An 18,928-nucleotide genomic window follows, 5' to 3' on the forward strand; every position below is an offset into this window, starting at 1 on the left:
GAGAAAAGGAGGCTGAGGGGAGGCCTTATTGCTGTCTACAACTACCTGAAAGGAGGTTGTAGTGGGGAGGGTTTTTGCCTCTTCTCCCAAGTAACAAGTGATAGGACAAGAGGAAATGGCCTCACATTGCACCAGGGAAGGTTTAGCTTGGACATTAGGAAAAATTTCTTCAGGGAAAGGGTTGTCAGGCATTGGAACAGGCTGCCCAGGGAAGTGGTCGATTCAGTATACCTGGAGGTATTTAAAAGATGCATAGATGAGGTTCTTAGGGTTTAGTGGTGGACTTGGCAGTCTCAGGTAAAATATTGGACTCTGATCTTTGTTCCCTAAATGCATTTGCATTAACCTTTCTTCCAAAGTAAATTTGGGTTTGATTTTAGATGAAAGTAAGCAAATCAGTGTTGGAGAGCAAACTGAGGGTCAGAAAGGTTATATTTTCGTATACACTGGTAATTATAAATAGTGAATAGGCTCAGCAATAGAGCCAGTTTTTCAGCAGTTCAGTGTTATTTCCAGTTGAAAAATTTTCATTCTAGGGACTGGTCTAACAAATTCAGCTGCAGGTTATGGGGTTCTACTGCCCAGTTGTACCTTGGAGCATTGTTTGGTTTATAACTGTTACAGCTGTCAATACAGCATATGGGGTCCTCATCTGAAAGCCATTTTTCATTGTTAGAACTAAGATCAGCTTCAGACTTGAGAGATAATAATAGCAAAAGTAGCAATTTGGACTATAACACAGTCATGCATGCAGGAGATAAACTGATTAGTGCAATTCAATGTATGTTCCCTACAAGGCTGTTGATCAATTTGCAACAGAGCTGAACCTCTTGTTTTCACTCTAGGTTAAATTTCTCTATATTCCAAACTGCAGTAAAGCAAAGAACGTGGCACAGTATACAGCTGTCAGTGGCTGATGGGAGGCAGGCTGTTATGTTGTCCTCTTTTTTTGTGTTCTGGCTCCACAATCAGCAAGGCAGGACATCAGACAGAACAAACAACTTCTCAATGCCAAGACACCTTGGCATGACAGATGAAATTCTACTAGTATCTTACATGAGCAGCTTAAGAGATTGCATCCCAGGAGAGTGCAAATGCTGACACTGTGATAAACCTTTGACACAGTGACATAGATTACTTGTTTAAATGGGTTTTTTTGGTCAATTTTAAGACAGGATGCAATTTCATGACATTTTTTAATTGTTTTAAAGCATAGTGCTTCATACAACATGTAAGGACGTTCTGTAAATTCACTGAGGTTACACTGAATGGGAGGAAACTTTAATCTTCGGGGGCTGACGTCACATCAGAATTTAGCTGAGAATGACAGGTTCTTCCGGTAACAGTCACCTTTAAGGTCAGACTGATATCAGCCTGAGGTCTGAGAGATACCAAAATATTAGTTTTAGGGACTTCTGGACAAAACATCATTGAGAGATATCAGAAATTATTAACAGATCATATAGAGGTAGGATGATTTGAGGCCAGGCAGTATTACAAATCTGTGTAATTGCTAAAATTAGAGGTATTCAAGAACTTACTTATTCAAATACAGCTAAAACTGAGCCTAATTTCACTTACCTTATAGGTGAAAAATCAGAGAGCTCTCCACATGGAAAAAAATGAGAACCATGAAGTCACAGAAGTATCGTTAGATGGTAATAGCTCACTAGCATATATTAAATTAGTTCATCTTCCCAGTTTCATTTAAACTAGAAAGAGGTGCTCCTTGAAAAAACAATGTGCATGGTTACCTCTTGCTGATGGGTAGCAGCATGAAAATATCCCTGGGAAAGTGAGGGAATGATCCTGAAGCCTGAGCTATTTGTTCCTGCTCAGAAGTGAATACTGAGGTGTTTAAGCTTGCTACCAGAGCGATTGCCTTCCACTGATTGACAGTAACGTGTTCTTTGAAATGATGGAGCATGAACAATGTCAGCCCAGCCAATATGCAGTAGGACGTTTGGGTGGGAAGGACAGAGAAGGCAATAACACAGATAATGATCTTAATGAATGACTGCACCATCCAGCTGAAATGACCTCCCTGTCTCTCTGGCTGGTGTTATTCTCCTGGGTAAATTCAAAGAGCTCTCCAAAATAATTTTCAAGAGAAAGTACTTCAGAGTCATTTGGCTACACAGGCCTTCTTCTAGCATTTCCAACAGTAGCACTGACCTTAGGCTGTGTGGATGAGATCCTGCAGCATTTGTACAGCATAGCAACACTTCTCCAGAGACATGGGGAGTGGGCTGTCCCCACTCATGGAGGGGGTGGGCGGTCTTTCTCCAAATGAGGAAATCACAGGAGAAGAAACAAGTACACGATTTCTGCTGAGAAATCAAACCATGTTTGCGCAGGAGGGGTCTGACTGTACAAGTTTACTTGAGGAGAATAGCCTGGGAAATACAGGACAGGAGTACTGCTTGTGGGAGTTATGCTACACGTGGTAGTGACTTTTCTGTGCTTCGGGACGTGTTTACATGCAGATCCACATATCTTCCCATGCTTCATGTGACAACACTAGAGGCAGACGCTCTGGCTCCTCCAGAAAAGGGAGACTGTGGGCAGACTGCCCAAATACATTTAGTAAAGACTTGCTAATAAAAACACTCCAATGTGGGTCCATTTTCAGTGGTACAAAATCTAAGTCACCCCAAGGAAAATTTAAAACACTTTCTGCTGTTTAGGGCTGATAGAGAGCTAGATGAGAAGAGATCTGTGTACAAATGTATACACTCAAGTAAACATTTCAGTAGTGGCTGCTGTCCTCAGAGTGGTATGTGTATTTTGCAGAGAGCCTTGAAAGAGTCTAAAGTACAACAAAAGCTGGCAAGGAACAAAGACTAGTTAGGGGAAACTATTCAATCTTAGAAATGTATTGGCCTGATTCCATTCAGATCTTTAATGGTTCTGCCCTCACACTGCTTATTCAGACACATGTGAGTCAGTGCATTTTATTATATTTTATTAAAAGACTTCATCAAAAAATAAAATCAGGAAAAGCTCATGTACCAATAATAACTCAAGTAAAAGGGATTATAATGATTGATCAAATCAAAACTAAATTGATATAAAAGCCAACCAATTAGACTCGGCAGTAGACAATGTTCCATAAGCTAATTAGTTAGATCACAAAAAATGTAGTTATAGAAGTCTAGAAAAAGATGGTTGCCCATCAAAAACCCCATCAAAAACTCCAACAAAAGAATTAGATTGAAATCAATCAAAAATATAATTTGGTTATTTAACTAGATTAACACCAAAACCTAATTACTGTCTGGACCAAAGCCTGACAAAAATAATGATAATTTGTTTTCTCAATAAATTCTATTTTTATATGATGACTAACCCCTTCCTTCCCTTGAAACAATGAAGATTTCAAAGAGTAGAATAGAAAACCAGAAGTCTGATAACTCCTGTTTACCAGAAATCATAAAATGACAGCTTCATGTCACTCAGGACCTTTAAATATAAGGCACAGAACACTCCCTAATGAATAGCTTGATAAGGTATTATATAAGGCTGCTTAAATCCAGATGAACATTTCTTTCCATAAATTTGCCTGCATGGCCAAATTGTGATTTATGCATATGATCAAACCACAATCCAGGATTAAAAGTCTCCTGATAAATGATAACAGGAATGAAAAATACAGATAGTAACAATAAGAGATTTCTTACTGCTAGAAAAGCTGTCATGTGGATTCCCTGACTTACAGAGGCATGTCTGTTATAGTGCTCTGTAGATCCCTGACCTAGCAGTAAATATTTGAGCTTGGTAATAGCTGAAATACTGTGAACACCCTTCAGGAAGTTTGTCTTTTCTTCCTTGGGTGGGAAAAGGTCAGAAGAAAGTATGTCACCGTATTACAACATAAAAACTTTAAAAGCAGTTCACATTAAAATCTTAACAGCAAATCTAGCTCCTCACCACTCACTTATCAGCTGCTTTCTGAACTATTATGGAAAGTCTTTTCTCCTAAATAACGATTCCTCTCCCAAACATATAACTATTCTAGTATATCATTCACAGGAAAACTGTATTTCACAGAGATGGAAACAGGAAATAATTTATAATATATAGACAACTTTCAGTGTGGAAAACTCTGTCATAAGGCAGATCTAGAGAAAAACAGCATTGCTTCCTGGTCCTGAGAAGTCATGGCTGGAAGAGGCTTCCCTGGTCACCAAACCCAGCCTCTTTATCACTGGCAGCTCTCTCACATAATCTTTCCTTGAACAGAACAGGCCCTCTGTTAGAAGTATATGGGATCTACCTGTGTGACCCACCTTCCTCTCTGCTGCCCCTGTGAGTGGTGGCAGACAGAGCCTCATTTCTCTGACAAGATAATTTCCTCAATGCTAAACTAGGTTAAGCTGTTGAGGACTGCTGACATGGTTATCCTTCCTACAGAACATTTGGAGAAAAAACCTGTCCTTCCTTTAGGCTTCATTTTGCCAGGATGCCCAAACCTGAGTCCTTTACAGCTCCAGCCCATTGCTCACACATTGATGCCACCTGAAATGCCCCAAGGTGCCTGACCTGTCATCCAGCTGCTGCCCTGGAAGGACACGGGTTCCCTCCAGCTCCTGTGTCACACCCCACACCCCTGGTACCCTCAGGCATCAGACTGGTAATAGGTGTCTGCAAGTGGGCAGCTAAACTGAATATGCAGTCTCCTTCCATGCTTGCACTATTGATTGCCATATCCCTTTTTCTGAGTTACCTGATGTGTACATGTTACTCCAAGATGCACTTCTCAGCCTATTGTTTCAATACTTCTCTATCTCATGCTTAGATATTTTCCTTGTTTAAGTTCTAGACGTATAATCACCTTGTTAAAGAATGTATCATAATCATCACTTTCAATCTGCTGATAATCCAGGTTCTTTTCTTCTACAGCTATTTTCAGTAAATAAGCTTCCATTGTATAGGGAATAAAAAAAAACCAAAACCAAACAAGCAAACAAACAAAAAAAAACCCACAACAACAAAACCAACCAACCAAAGTGAACAAAAAAACCCCCACAACCTTTAAAAAACAATTCTATAAATGTGTAAGCTTTTAATTTGCACTCCTAGACTGACTAGACTAAACTCTTGTACTTTGCTTCCTGCAGTAGTGAAATAACTAGTCTCAAGGGCAAAGTAAAAGAAACCTTATGATGTATATACCTATTTCTGCAATGATGCATACATATAAGATTTTTTTTTTCCAGCCTCACAGCACTCAGCTTCTTCTCCAGTGCTTGAGTTTTAGCCAGTTTTCTCTTTACTTATATGTATCACATAGTTCTCTGCCTCTGTTAGCACTCAGTAAGTCTCTAAGTAAGAATTTGTGACCTCTTATAGTTATGAATGTCAAATATCCCCTGTGAACTGCATGAATTTTATTCTTGAAAACTTTCTTCTAAATGTACCTGCCACCACTTTATTTTATTAGGTAAGAAACATGGAACATAAATATGAGCCATCATTTTGTATTTTATTTTATTTATCAGATTAGCCAGTAGGGCAAAACAGAGGCCATCATCAAGTGGTTAAAAGAACAGTTTCTAGTGTTTACTGTTTTGTTTTGGGTTTTTTTTTTTTTTCAAGTAAATAAAATGACCTCTTATCATATTAGTTAATGTAAGAGGTAACTACTGTAGATATTAACAACATTCACTGGTTCTATACATAGATTCAAACTACCTAAATTTAGACAGCTTGCTAAGGTTTCTAATGGAATGTGTTTATCTTGCACTCCTTCTACAGTTAGTGGTGAAAGAGAAGGGAAGTCACCGCAAGAAATTCAGCTAGATCTCTATTTGTTTCTTTTGACTGGTGGGTATGATTATAGGCCTGTATGTCTACAATTGAAGAAGAAAGTTAATTTTGAAATGAAAAAATTGCAAATAAGAAATTGCAGTCAGTCAAAATGAAAGGAAGACAAATATAATACAGAAAACATGCCCCTATCTTGATTAGGAATATGCCTTAACATGCAGGTGCCTGTCACTATTGCAAATCAGATACAGCAAGAACCGTACTGCAGGCTATGGGCCAATCTAGTTTTGGAAAGATTTTCCTTTGAAGGAAACCTAGTTTTTTACTTTAATTCTCTTCTAAGTATAAACACATAAAGAAACAGGTGATGGCCTGTATCCTGACTTGCTGGCACATGTCCCCTTTCAGATATCAGGCTAAACCGACATACCAAACCACTGATGACCACTGGAAATCTCATAAGATGTCCTGAAAGATTTAAGAAGCTCATCCATGTTCAAGGGATACAGCTGTACAATCCTCTATACCTGGTAAGGGAAGTAATACTACTTTTCCTTGAAATTAGTTTTCTAAGAGGTGACCTTAAACTACATAAAGAAGATTAGCTTCAAATACACACATGCAAGCTATTACAATTAATCATCATTGTACATGTGTAACCTACATTCTTCATGGTTCCCCTCCTGCTAACATTGCACAGTTATAAACTGAATGTATGAATTTCTTTCAAATGCAGTTGCTAGTGATGGAGTTTCCCTTTGCAAATATTTTTTTTTTCTTCTAAGGATGAAAGTTTAATAGATGAAGATGAGCACAATCTATGTAAACCAAAGGTGAACCTGGCTATTAGTAACACTGTGATATACTTCTACTAAGTAATCTTCATGCACTGTCTTGAAAGTAGTTTCTTAACCCCATGCATCTACTAGAATATCATTGCAAAAAATACTTTATTAAAATTCTAACTTTCACTCTAAAATTACTCATAGACAATTCATACTCACTTTTTCTTGTTCTAGCACCTGCTTATAAAATAACTTTTCTAATTCCCCAAGATATATCTTCATGATGCTTTTGTAGAAAATAATACTATCTTAGGCTCTTTGAATGCATTTCTCAGTCATTCTGGGATTCATCTTAAAGGAAGGATTAAAGTTATCTTTAGCAGAAATAGATAGATTACCTGGATTGTCATTTTCCCTTTAAGAAGAAATTCAGCTTTCTTTTAACATCAGAGAATAGGAAGAAATAAGAATAATGCTATTTTGATACTGAACTTCATAGAATAAATAAACTTATTCCTGTGACCAAAAAAAAAAGTAATATTATTAATATAAATGAGAACTGTATGATATAGCTATATAAAACAATGAGTTTGTAAAAACATTTTATGTTTAGATACTCTCTAATAGCTGCAGCATTTTATATTTCATTTTCTCACTTATTACTTTGCCATGTTAATGAGATCGCGTCAGTATTTTGAATAATCAGCATATTGTTCCAAAACTTCATGAATCTAAACATTCATTTAAGCACATTTTAACATGATTTTTTAAAATAACATCAGGTGCCATCCAAGTCAGTGCCGTCTCTTAGAAAATTGTATTTTATAAAATCAGCACATATCTCAAAGTATTTACACATAGATTTTGGAATGTAGAAGAACAACACCAAATAAATTGGTTTCCAGTTCTAAGGAAATGCAAGATGGAAGACAAAGGCCAAGATGAATCTTAGTTTCCAAGAAAAATTGCTAGAATAGAAGAGAGGAAAAGCAAGAGAGAATATTGTCTATGAAGTGTTAAGAGTGGACATTTCAAGACCTGACGAAAGAAAAATAAGTATCCAGCATAGGCAGGAGAACAGCAGGGCACAAATGAAACTGCAAAGAAAATGCTGAAAAACTAACAATGACTGTTAGAAACTCCATGTGCAAGGGGTGCATTAACTATATGAGGAACAGATTACTCTGACCCGACAGTATTATCTTCCCTGAAAGCACAGTGAGCACATTTCATCAGAGCGACATGCGTCCCAGCCATTGCTTCCCTACACCCAAACCAGTGTCCCCAGCAGGGACACTGCTGTCCCCATCGGTCCCTGCTGAGCTGTGCAGGGACACACCTGGCACACCTCCCCACCAGACCAACCACAGCCAGCTGTGCTGAACACTTCACACTGATGAAGTGGCTTAGTACCCCAGTGTACTGGCCAACACCAGTGGTTTCTATTCGAGGAAATCTAAAATTCATTCCATGGAGAGCTACAGCTCCAGGCATGCAATAGCCCTTGACAAATAATCAGGAACTGTTAATGAAATGCCATCCACCATGAAAACAGTTGATACTGTTTTACTAGAGCTCTGAGAAGAAAAGTAGACAAATAACCTCAAATCATCTCATTTTAAAGGAAGGCTAGTGAATGGGAAGAAGCTTACCTTTGTCTCTGCTTGAGTGCTTACTCAGCTCTGGTTGAGTAAGGAAATGCTGGAAGAGGTTTTAATCTCATTCACAGTAACCATTCTCATGGTAAAATGAGCAACTTTGTTTTTCAGAGGTCAGACTATTTCTAGACTAATCATACTTGGTTGATTAGATAGTGAGGCAAGCGGGACTAATTCAAGGGTAGTAGAATTTAGGCATTGCCTTTGCAGAGTAGTTCCACTGCTTATTGCACAGTGGCATGTCAGGAAGAACTTAATCAAGCTAATTGTCTGAAAACATAAGGTCAGCCTCAAGGCAGAAAAAACAGCTGGTAATAAAACCCTCTTCTTCTCACAAACAATTATTTGGTTTGACTGAACGAGGGCATCTTGGTCCTGCACATAGTGGAGACTGGCAAGAGTAAAAAATGTTCACCATTTGTACCAGTGGCTTAACTACTGACTGACACAACTGGGCCAGAAAAGAAATTTTAACAAAACATAAACAACAACAACAACAAATGAGCAGTAGATCAAGCAATAGAATGTGTCCAGCTGAATATGCAAAATTCCACAGAACTGAGAATCACACCTAGTGTCAGGGGACCCCAAAAGCATATTTATTTCTGAAAAGCAACCTTCTGGATGAAAGCTGTGTCTAAGTGCTGCATATATTTGACAATCACTTACTGGCAAGTTCTTGGCATTTTGCTTCAGGCAATCTCATGTCCTTAGACTACTTCTTTTTGGAGGATAAAACTGTGGGTGGGATTCAGTTCAGGGTTAAGACACCTACATTAAATGTCTAAATATAGACATTGACATTTGAGGTAAGTCTCTAAAGTCCCTCTGTTGTCAGTGGATAGCCAGGATGCGATTAGATTTTCTAAACAGAGAGTCTAATGACCTTTAAGATATCCTCTGTGCCCAAGACGTCCCTGAGGACTGGCCAAAAAGAGTATATCCTTCCTTGTCCACAGACAGAAGGCAAGCAGTATGCCATCTTGGATGCCACTAGACAGCTACCTTTAGGCAACTTTATCACAGCTTTAGTCAGTAGAATTAGCAGCACTTGCAAAGTGATTCAGTTTGCCTCAGGTATCTACAAGCCACTCCGCTGCAGCATTTCCTAGGCTATGCTCTCACCTACCATACTTATGGACACCTGCACATAGACACTGTGTGGGCCTGGAGGCCAATCACATATGCTGTCCAGATTTCAGTTGCCTGAATATCGGTGTGCAGGGGCATAAGATGATACATCAGGGTATCAGAGATGTCCATAGGGAACTAATAGCTATGACATAAACCCAGTGGAAGACCCATGCCCTTCTGGAGTGACAGGCAATGTTCTGCCCTCGCACAACCAGAGTGTGGTTCTGACAGAGAACTAGTGATGCTGATAAGCCATCCTGTGTCTCAGGTCAGGAGTGCAAGCTCCAGCTCACAGTCACCTCGAATTAATGGTAGCTGGACACAAAGCATCAGCAGGGAAAGAAGAGGCAGTTCACCTGAACTGAGTCAGGTGAAAATCATGACAGGCAGGAAACTGGCTGCCTCTACAGCAGGTATCATCTGCCAGGTTATGCATCAGGAAGAACCAAGGAGTACACTGAGTTTAGATGTCTGCTAGGGAAGGAGGAATGCATACAATGTGCAGCAAAGCAGCTGCAACACGAGGGATGTTACTGTCAAACCGCTCCTTGGCTGTGCAGTCTATAAAAAGCCACACACTGGGTCAGAGGGACAGAGAGGAGTGTGTCTCTTCTCCCCATGGTGTCAGAAGGTCAGCAAAGACTGAGACTTCAAAGATGCAGGCAACACACTGGGGTGGATGGGAGACGCCTGTGCAGTTGCACCTCATTGCATGATCTAGTTTGCCATGCACCTGTTGCTGCTAATCGTGAAATCGAGAATGTCTCCCATTAAATCCATATCTGATGAGAAAATGAAGAAATATTACATTAGCAGTCATAACTTGGCACATACGAGGCTGTTGCCAGCACTGCTCCACTTTTGGGGCAATTAAAGTTTCTGCCTTGACACAAAGTGCAAGCAGGCAACAAGGTGTCATCATCCCACAGTTTGGTATCCTGTTTCTCCACATTTTAGCAGACGTCAGAGCCCTTCTGGGTTGCCATCTGGTTATTTCTGATCTATGACATTTGGCTCACTATTTGCCCCACTAGAAATTTATACTGCTAGGATTAAATCAGAGGCATCAAGATTTCCCAATAATTTTCAGTTACAATTATCATATCACATTAGAAAGGCAAAACAGCACAGAATATAAATGATGAATACATATGCAAGTATTTCAACACTAAGACAGAAAGCTTCACAGTCCAACACACTTCACTACTCAAAATGCTTTCCAGATATTTAGCTGGTATTTCACTTTGCTTTCACCCCATTACTTCTGATTTTACTCACATTGACCTACTTAAGTAAATTTTACTAACAGCCTGCTTATTGGCAACTATACATCCAAGTGGTTTCCATCTATGACATCTATTAACTAGAAAGATTTGGGATATACTGGCTACACGCTGCCTTCTGCTAGAGGACAAGGGGAAATGCTTTCTAATGCATTCACAACTTGTTGTCATATTTGAAGAGGTGACAGCATAATACGACTTCAGTATGATGTGCTACCTCTGAAGCAAAAGCCTTTATCCTTACCTTTACTTTCATGCTTCTTCAATCAACTTCTTATTTCATCCACACCTCTTCTCCAAAAAAAAACCCAAAACCAGACTAAACCAAAAATAGTAAGTGTAAAGGAAAACAAGCCAGCCTTCTTGAGAAAACTGTTAGCAGCCTATCAGCCAAACTTCAGTTTGTGTCAGGTGAGAAGGTAGAAGTGAAGAATCAAATTGGCTGGTGACCAGCTCGACTTCTACTCTACAAATCCAGTCTGATTTGGTGAGAGCAGCTGAGTGACCACAGAAATAGCTAAACACTGCAACATTGATTTTAACTGTGCAAAGCAAGCCTGATACAGAGCAACCACCAGAGGAAGCAGGAGCAGGTGTACCTGTGCCTGACATGACAAGAGCCTTGCTGTCTCAGCTATATTCAGAAAACCACCTGCTACTGCAGATCTGCATGTGACAGAACCAAGGCACAAGGAAGGCACCAGTTTGCTTATTGAGACTTGCTTTGTGCTCCTTAAAGCATCTGCAAGCCCAAGCCTTCAGTGGGTCACAACAGTGCACTAGAGCTTGAGCATTATTTTTTCTTGCTGTGATGCCTAGAGGAATAAATGCTGTAAGACTGCATCTGCCTCAGCAAATCACACAATGCAATAAGAGCAGACATAAAAAATGCTGAAAGCCCTTATATTTCAGGAGATTTACCTCAGGTGAGTGCTATCCTGGTCCTGCGAGCTGAGTGTTAGCAGCTGCAGTGGGGTAGGTATGAGACTTTGGATTTGGAAGGTCAGTCAAGGGATGATGAGGATGAAGGTCTATCTACATCAGAGCTGTTGCCCAGGGCAGAAAGGTATACCCCTTGTATCACAACCACCTCCACCAGGAAGAAAAGATGGGTTATAGTTGTAGGTAGCACCCTTCTGAGGGGAACAGAGGGTCCAATATGCTGGACAGACCCTCTTCTCAGGTAAGTCTGCTGCCTCTCTAGGGCCCAGGCTAAGGCCATATCTAGGAAACCTCCAAGGCTGGTACAGCCCTTGGACTATTACCCATTATTGCTCTTCTATGTGACTGGTGGAAAAGCCACAACACGTAGTCCAAGGGTGATCAAAAGAAACATGGGGGTCTTACGACAGTTGGTAAAGGAATCTGGAGCACAGGTAATTTTTTTCTCAGTCTTCCAGTTGCAGGCAGCAATACCACAAGAAACAGAAAGATCCAGTCTGTTAACACATCACTCTATGGCTGGAGTCAACACCAGAATTTTGTGGGTTTTCCATAACAGGATGGCCTACACAGTGCCAGGCCTGCTGACGTCAGATGAGTTTCATCTTTCTCAAAGATGGAAGAGGATCTTGGCTGACAAGATAGCAGGGCTGATTAGCTGAGTTTTAAACTAGACATGAAGGGGGAGTGACGTAATATCAGGCTTGCTCATGACAAGCTGTGGGATGAAACGCCAAGGTTAGAGGGGCAGGATGCTAGCAGGGGCACTCAGGTGGTGGCCCTGAGACTGCTGGGTGCACCAGAGCACACTTTGAGTTTTACACAGAGGAGCAAGGGGCTCCTGAGGTAATAGGAGCCAACAGAGGAACACCAGTGATTCTTGCTTTTCACAAAATGGTTCAGTGTTCAGATCACTGGCCAAATCTTGCAATAAGCATCCTGATATGGTTTATACCCATATCTCCTAATCATAATGTTGTTCTAAAGGATCATATTATCCAGTGTTCCTTCTGAATTTTTCCACTGAAGAAGAGATTCAAAAATGACTAGACTAGGGAGGAGGAATGAGAGTGTGATGCCAAATACTATTGCTTATAGCACTTGGCTGAAAGCATCAGTGTTCAGTTCTGCATTCAGAAATGGCTAGTACTAAAGCATCTGGAAATAAAACAGAAAACTTCAGGGAGGAGGGGATTTCAAGATGTGCTTTTTACTAATCACAATATTAGAATTACAGCAGGACTGTAATCAGAAAATGTTAGAATTTATGATGGTCAACAAATAGAGTAAACGAACTGAAAATTATAAAGTAATTTTTGCACTATAAATTCTTCAGTTATAACTGGACATAGCAAAATGTTGCTCTGCCAGTGTGTCATCTTGACTCTGAACATGCATTGAAAATAATTTGTATTTATGCTTTCTGTGCATTCTAGAGTAGAAATCAAGTAAGCAGAAAACAATCATTAAAAAAGGAAAAGTCATTCTATTTTGGATTGCACTACAGGCTTTTAAAATGATAATTCTTAACCATGATTCTACAATTCTATGATTTGTACTGACCTCCAGAACAAGTCAAGAGCGATTTGCCTTTAGCTATTTCTACTTTTTTCCTTCTTGAATGAAAACAAACCTCTGCAGGTGTTTTGTTGTTGTTGTTGTTGTTGTTGTGGGGGAGGGGAGTTGTTTTTTGTTTTTGTTTTTGTTTTTAATTTTGTAAAATGGTCATATATAATGGACTAATGTGGGCAGAATACTATGAAAGATTCACTGGCTTTTTTAAACTATTCTTCAGAAATTCTGCCAATCAACCTTAGTAGTGAAATATTGCTTCAGATGGTAAGACAAAACTATTTTATGCTTAAAAATATCTCCAGAAAAATCTCCTAGAAAAAAAAATAATTGAGGGATTTCCAATTCCCTATGTTCATTTGCAGGGTAGAACTAACTCTGTTATCTAGAAAAACATAAGAGTTGCTGAATTAATTACCACGTGGCCTTTTTAGAAACAAATCTGCTTAGTTGCTACCGTTATGTTGAGACTGAATAAAGATGCTTTGTATATTCTTTTTCTTAAGATAATGTTCTCCACACACCACCTACAAATGCCTAAATGGAGCTACATTGTATTGTGATACTATTTCTGATTATTACTGAAAGATATCTAAAAAAAGCTCCTCACATGAGAGAGCTTTGTTCTTTTTTAAGGTTTGCTTCAGTAGACATGGCAGTATTCTAAATCACAGGGATCATATGGATCAAATACATCTTCAGCATGGATGTTTCCTCTGAAAATACATTCATATTATTTTAATCTTATATAGTTTGCTAAATGCAGTTAGAGAATGGAGACAGAGATGTCAAGTAGTCTGGTAGGTTGCCAGGTAAAGGAGATGTGAGATGTTTCCTGCTGCTTGAATAACCTTTAAAGTGGATCCAGTTATGACTTTTTTAATAGCTGGACATTTGCAGAATAATGAAACTCCAAGGACTATTCCATCAAACTTGCAATATAGCATTAAAGGCTGTCATCTTTCATCAAGTTAATGCACTACAAATAATTACCACTCCTGTAAGACCATCACTTTCCTTCTCAAACAGATCAGTTGCCAAGTGCACAATTCTAAGCTTTTGTCAGCCAACTGGTGAATATTTCTAACTTATCCATCCCAAGCTGGCAAATTAAGAAAGAATGTAGCTAAAATAAGATGTTCTGAACTACACCTTCCACAGTAGTCTAGTCAACAAATAAAAAATAACTCATTGCTTGTATAAATACATAATTTGTCTTAGCGGAATACCTGGAAGCTAATACCTGAAATGCAAAGCCATCATGGGAGTGATTGTGAAAGTTAGTTTGGAAAGTAATAGATGATGTATGAAAAACGAAATGGAGCCTTGAATGCCCAGTATCACATACTAAGTCAGAAACATACTTGGAAAAAAGAACTGAGATTTTTCTATACTTTTCCTAATCCCTGGACATTAATTCACACTGTGTGTGTTTACCAAGGGCTGTGCAATTTAAGAATATTACAAACTATTTCATCCTGAGTGAGAGGATGCATGTAGGCAAAGAAAATAATCTAATCATGACAAGACGGCAATTAAATGACTATCAATCAGTTTTAAAGTGAATTGCATGGGGAACATACTGGACTGACTAATGCCTGGCTCCAGTAGCTTCTCAGACACAGAATGAGGCAATTGTGAAAGCTTCCCTATCTCCTGATACTCTGTCTTCTCTCTCACCAAGACAAACAGCCAGTTTCATCTTTCCCCACAACAGTGAGATCATCGTTTTTAACTGGCATGTAAACTGTTGTGGAGGAATTCCTCCCACCAAAGTTTAGTTGTCTAAATTTAGTTGTCTACGTTAGGATTAGTTAAATTTAGTTGATTAATGAAGGGGAGTCCTCCTGTAGAGAAACAGGCCACTACAGAGGGAGATTCTTCATAGGTATCTTAGATACTTCCTTTAGGACCAGATTAATTCCTCCTGGAGATCTTGGGGACTACAAGTGAGGCTGATGTTGATTAGCATAGATTTAGACATGCCTAAGTGAAGGAGGAAGACTCTTAGCATGTCACCCAGAAAATGGCTTTAGCCCACAAACTCTTTCCATGTGGGCCACAGAGGAGTTAGGAAATACAGCAGGAGAAGGCTTAATAATATATTAAAAGGTGTTTAGGGTAGATGGTTATTTAAATTCGTAGTACACATTTTATACATTTAGAGTTGTTTTGCATAGTGGAATTAATATTAACACTTTCAACAATTGTATTTGTAAGGAAAAAAAGTGACACACTGAATTTTAACACTTGATAAATTATTTGTAACTTAAACCTTAATTAAAATAGGTCTTAGGTTAATTCATGTTTCAAATTAGTTAATATGAAGCTTTTCAAGTTTTGTCAGTTTTTGGAGACTGTACTACAGTATCTTCAAGGAAATGTTTATTTTTCATCTATTACAAAATAAACATATATTAATTTGTTTGACCCAAAACCCTGTATCCATTTATATACTTGCAATATAAAAGGAATGAGGACTCTTTGGAATACTTATTTTTCCTTTTTGTGTTAGGTGAACACAATGTCCCTGGTATAACATGTAACTTAAAATTACTGAGTCACCATGTGACAATCCCAGGCACACTGGAGAACTCAGATCCAAAACGGTACAATTCTTGGATTTAAAATCTTTCATTCATGCCACTCTGTGAAGGTCAGATGTTGATATTTGAGCTGGTTAAGGACCATGGAATGTTTTGCTTCTCAGCTGAGAATGTTCTTCCCAAGCAGCCGCAGGGCTCATTCCTGGGCCTAAATCAAGACTCAAAACATTCCACGACCCTTTGCCTTGTAAACCGAAACATCTGCCCAACACACCACCCCTCCAGAAGGAGGACACGTGGGCTGAAACATCATCAGAAGTACTCTTACATATTATTTAGGAAAAGCCACCTTCAAGCCATGTAAATAATTAATTGGATTTAAAACCCCATATGTTTATTAATAGGATTTTCAGCTGGTATAGCTTTGAAAGAGCAAATTCCAGGAGATGTCAGCTTCTACAGGTATTGCTTTTATTTTTGTAAATAATCTGGTCATGAAAGTAGCCACAAAGAAGGATTCTCCAGACTTTCTGCTGTAATGGAGTATGCACTACAGCTTTTAAAACCTGGTGGCAGGAAACGTTGATTTGCTACCTTCAATTTCACATCTTTCTATAGAGTTTCTCCAGGTCACTTACCTTACTGGAAACAGAATAAATAAGCTGTTACTATAAATGAATACTTCAGTAGCATTTCTACCACCATTTCCTATTCATCATTAGTCTTTATACTTCAGATAGTTGCTCATGTTCGGAACTATTTCTTTTCTATTTTTGGATCTGATCCTTCAGCACTAAAGATTTCATTCCCACAAAACAGCCTTAAAGAGACACAAAAGCCACATAGGAAACTACCAAAAAAACAAACAAACAAACAAACAAAAAACAGTATAGAAACAACTGCCATTGTGGTGTTTACACAAAGTGTAGCTGTCATGTAACAGAACCTCAACATCGCTAATATATCACAGTTTCATCCTTGTGGTTACAAAAGAAGATCACGGTCAACCAGACAACATCTGCACCAACAGTAAACTGTGAAAATGCCTGTTTATTATTTAATTCACTGAGTATTTCCTGATTGATTTTAAAGATAGAAAGCTCTTCCACAAAGACAGCCGCTTTGTTGTGAGAAGCATCTACCTCTGCTAAAAAGGAGGCAACTACACCTTTGACTTTATTATGAACTTCTACAGAACAGTTAGTTTAAATTACCATATATTCAGTAATGGATTTGGGTCAGGCAACAATCAGGATGAGTCCAAACTGAGACAACGGAAATGTGCTCATGTGGGAAGCTGTCACTAATCCAGGACTGCAAGGGGTTGGGGAGCGATCCAGGAGACCTGCAGAGAGGGAAGCAGGTGATCCACTACAATGGCTTGGGAAGGTCAAATGCCATCACCCAGGAGAACCAGCTACAGAAAGCTGGCAGGAGAAGGGTGTAATCCAGTGCAGACTGGAGAAAGTGACAAGAAATAAAATCTTCACTATCGGGAAGGAAGAAGATGGCGGTTTACGAGGAGAGCACCAGAGCTATCACCAGCTTCCCTTAGAAGACTGCACCTTGGATAGAAACATGCTACATGAAGACCAGTATGTGGGATAAGTCTCATGTTTCAGGGGACTCTTCATTCGAAATAATTCCAGTACCTCCCTAAATGACATAATCCATGCCAACAAAAGCACTTGTCTGTTGCCATAGCATTTTTTCAAGTATAGCTATGTTTTCTAGTGAGCATGGCCTTTCTCATACAGCTAAATGACATAAATATGTGAGGAAAATACTTTAAAAGACATCTCTCCAAAGTTAAGCAAGAAGTCTGTGGAATGACTGAAGACTTCTAATTAATTAAAGGTTTTCTTCCCTCCCTCTAGATCATGTCAAAATTCATAACTTCTCATCTGTATCAGAGATTATATTTAATAAACTGCTCTGAGATTGTTAGATCAGTGACACTGAACCCTGAGCGGATACAGTACAACCTCTCCAAATGAACATTACTAAAGGCAGTCTTGAAAACAGGATCTTAAACTAAAAACACTGACTGTTACTGGCACCACTTTAATTACTAAGCTTAATAGGACACAAGGCTGAAATGATTACTAAATTGGTTACTAAAGGACTACTAAATCCCTTTGTAAGTCAAAATATATTAACACAGAACACCAAATGCGATATCATAACATACAGTTCCAATAGCTAGTCTTTGGTGTAATTCTTACTTTAAAAGTAAAATAGACTAATTTTTGCTTTAAATTAATGATTGTAAACTTTTGTTTTAAAAGGTGGGAATCAACTTGTGTTTCTTCTTTGCTGCAGCATCTTTTAAATAAGCTGTGGAAGATGTTGATTCAAGAAGTGCTCTGAAAGGGGAACACAGCTGAGTTGGAAATGAGCACCTTTTCATTACAGCTCAATTTTTTGTCTCAGGTCATGCCTGAGAATCACAGAATCACAGAATCAACTGGGTTGGAAAAGACCTCAGAGGTCATCAAGTCCAACCCTTTGTCCAACTCCAGTCCATTTACTAGATCATGGCACTAAGTGCCATGTCCAATCTCAGTTTAAAAACCTCCAGGGACGGTGAGTCCACCACCTCCCTGGGCAGGCCATTCCAATGCCTGACCACTCTCTCTGTAAAGAATTTCTTTCTAATATCCAGCCTAAATTTCCCCTGGCAGAGTTTAAGCCCATGCCCCCTTGTCCTATTGCTAACTGCCTGGGAGAAGAGACCAATCCCCACCTGGCTATAACTTCCCTTCAGGTAGTTATAGAGAGTGATGAGGTCACCTCTAAGCCTCCTCTTCTCTAGACTAAACAACCCCAGCTCCCTCAGCCTCTCCCCATAGGTCTTGTGTTTAAGTCCCTTCACCAGTGTTGTTGCTCTTCTCTGGACCCGCTCCAGCACTTCAATACCTTTCCTGAACCGAGGGGCCCAGAACTGAACACAATACTCGAGGTATTGTGTTCTTACCCATTTTTTTAAATGGGTAAACTTATCCATTTTTTTTAAATTGCATCAGAATTTCCCAAAACAAACAATACACATAGCTGAGATTACTTTAGTAAATCACAGAACCATTTTTTATGGTATTTATTTCTAGAGAAATATAAGTCCAGTTATTTTACTTCTTTTTTTTTTTTTTCCTATTTAAGCCTGTGTGTTAGCAAATATAAATCAGATTAGACTGCTCACAAATTTTCTTAAATCAAACATTTTTTAGCATGACCTTTTG

General features: G+C 39.0%; 1 protein-coding gene across 3 annotated transcripts in view; it reads right to left on the minus strand.

Annotated features, from left to right (window-relative positions):
- The window catches only part of TRPC4 (transient receptor potential cation channel subfamily C member 4), a 152,189-nt gene that overhangs the window by 100,972 nt on the left and 32,289 nt on the right, over window positions 1–18,928 (minus strand). The window contains exon 1 of one of the 3 annotated variants that reach the window (XM_021286884.2): window positions 8,207–8,291. The exons of the other annotated variants lie outside the window; for them this stretch is intronic. The gene's annotated coding sequence lies outside the window, so the exon portion shown is untranslated. Of the gene's footprint in view, window positions 1–8,206; window positions 8,292–18,928 lie in introns of those variants that run through there. 3 annotated transcript variants of the gene reach the window in all.

The sequence above is a fragment of the Columba livia genome, chromosome 1, assembly GCF_036013475.1.
Source record: "Columba livia isolate bColLiv1 breed racing homer chromosome 1, bColLiv1.pat.W.v2, whole genome shotgun sequence".
NCBI lineage: Eukaryota > Metazoa > Chordata > Aves > Columbiformes > Columbidae > Columba > Columba livia.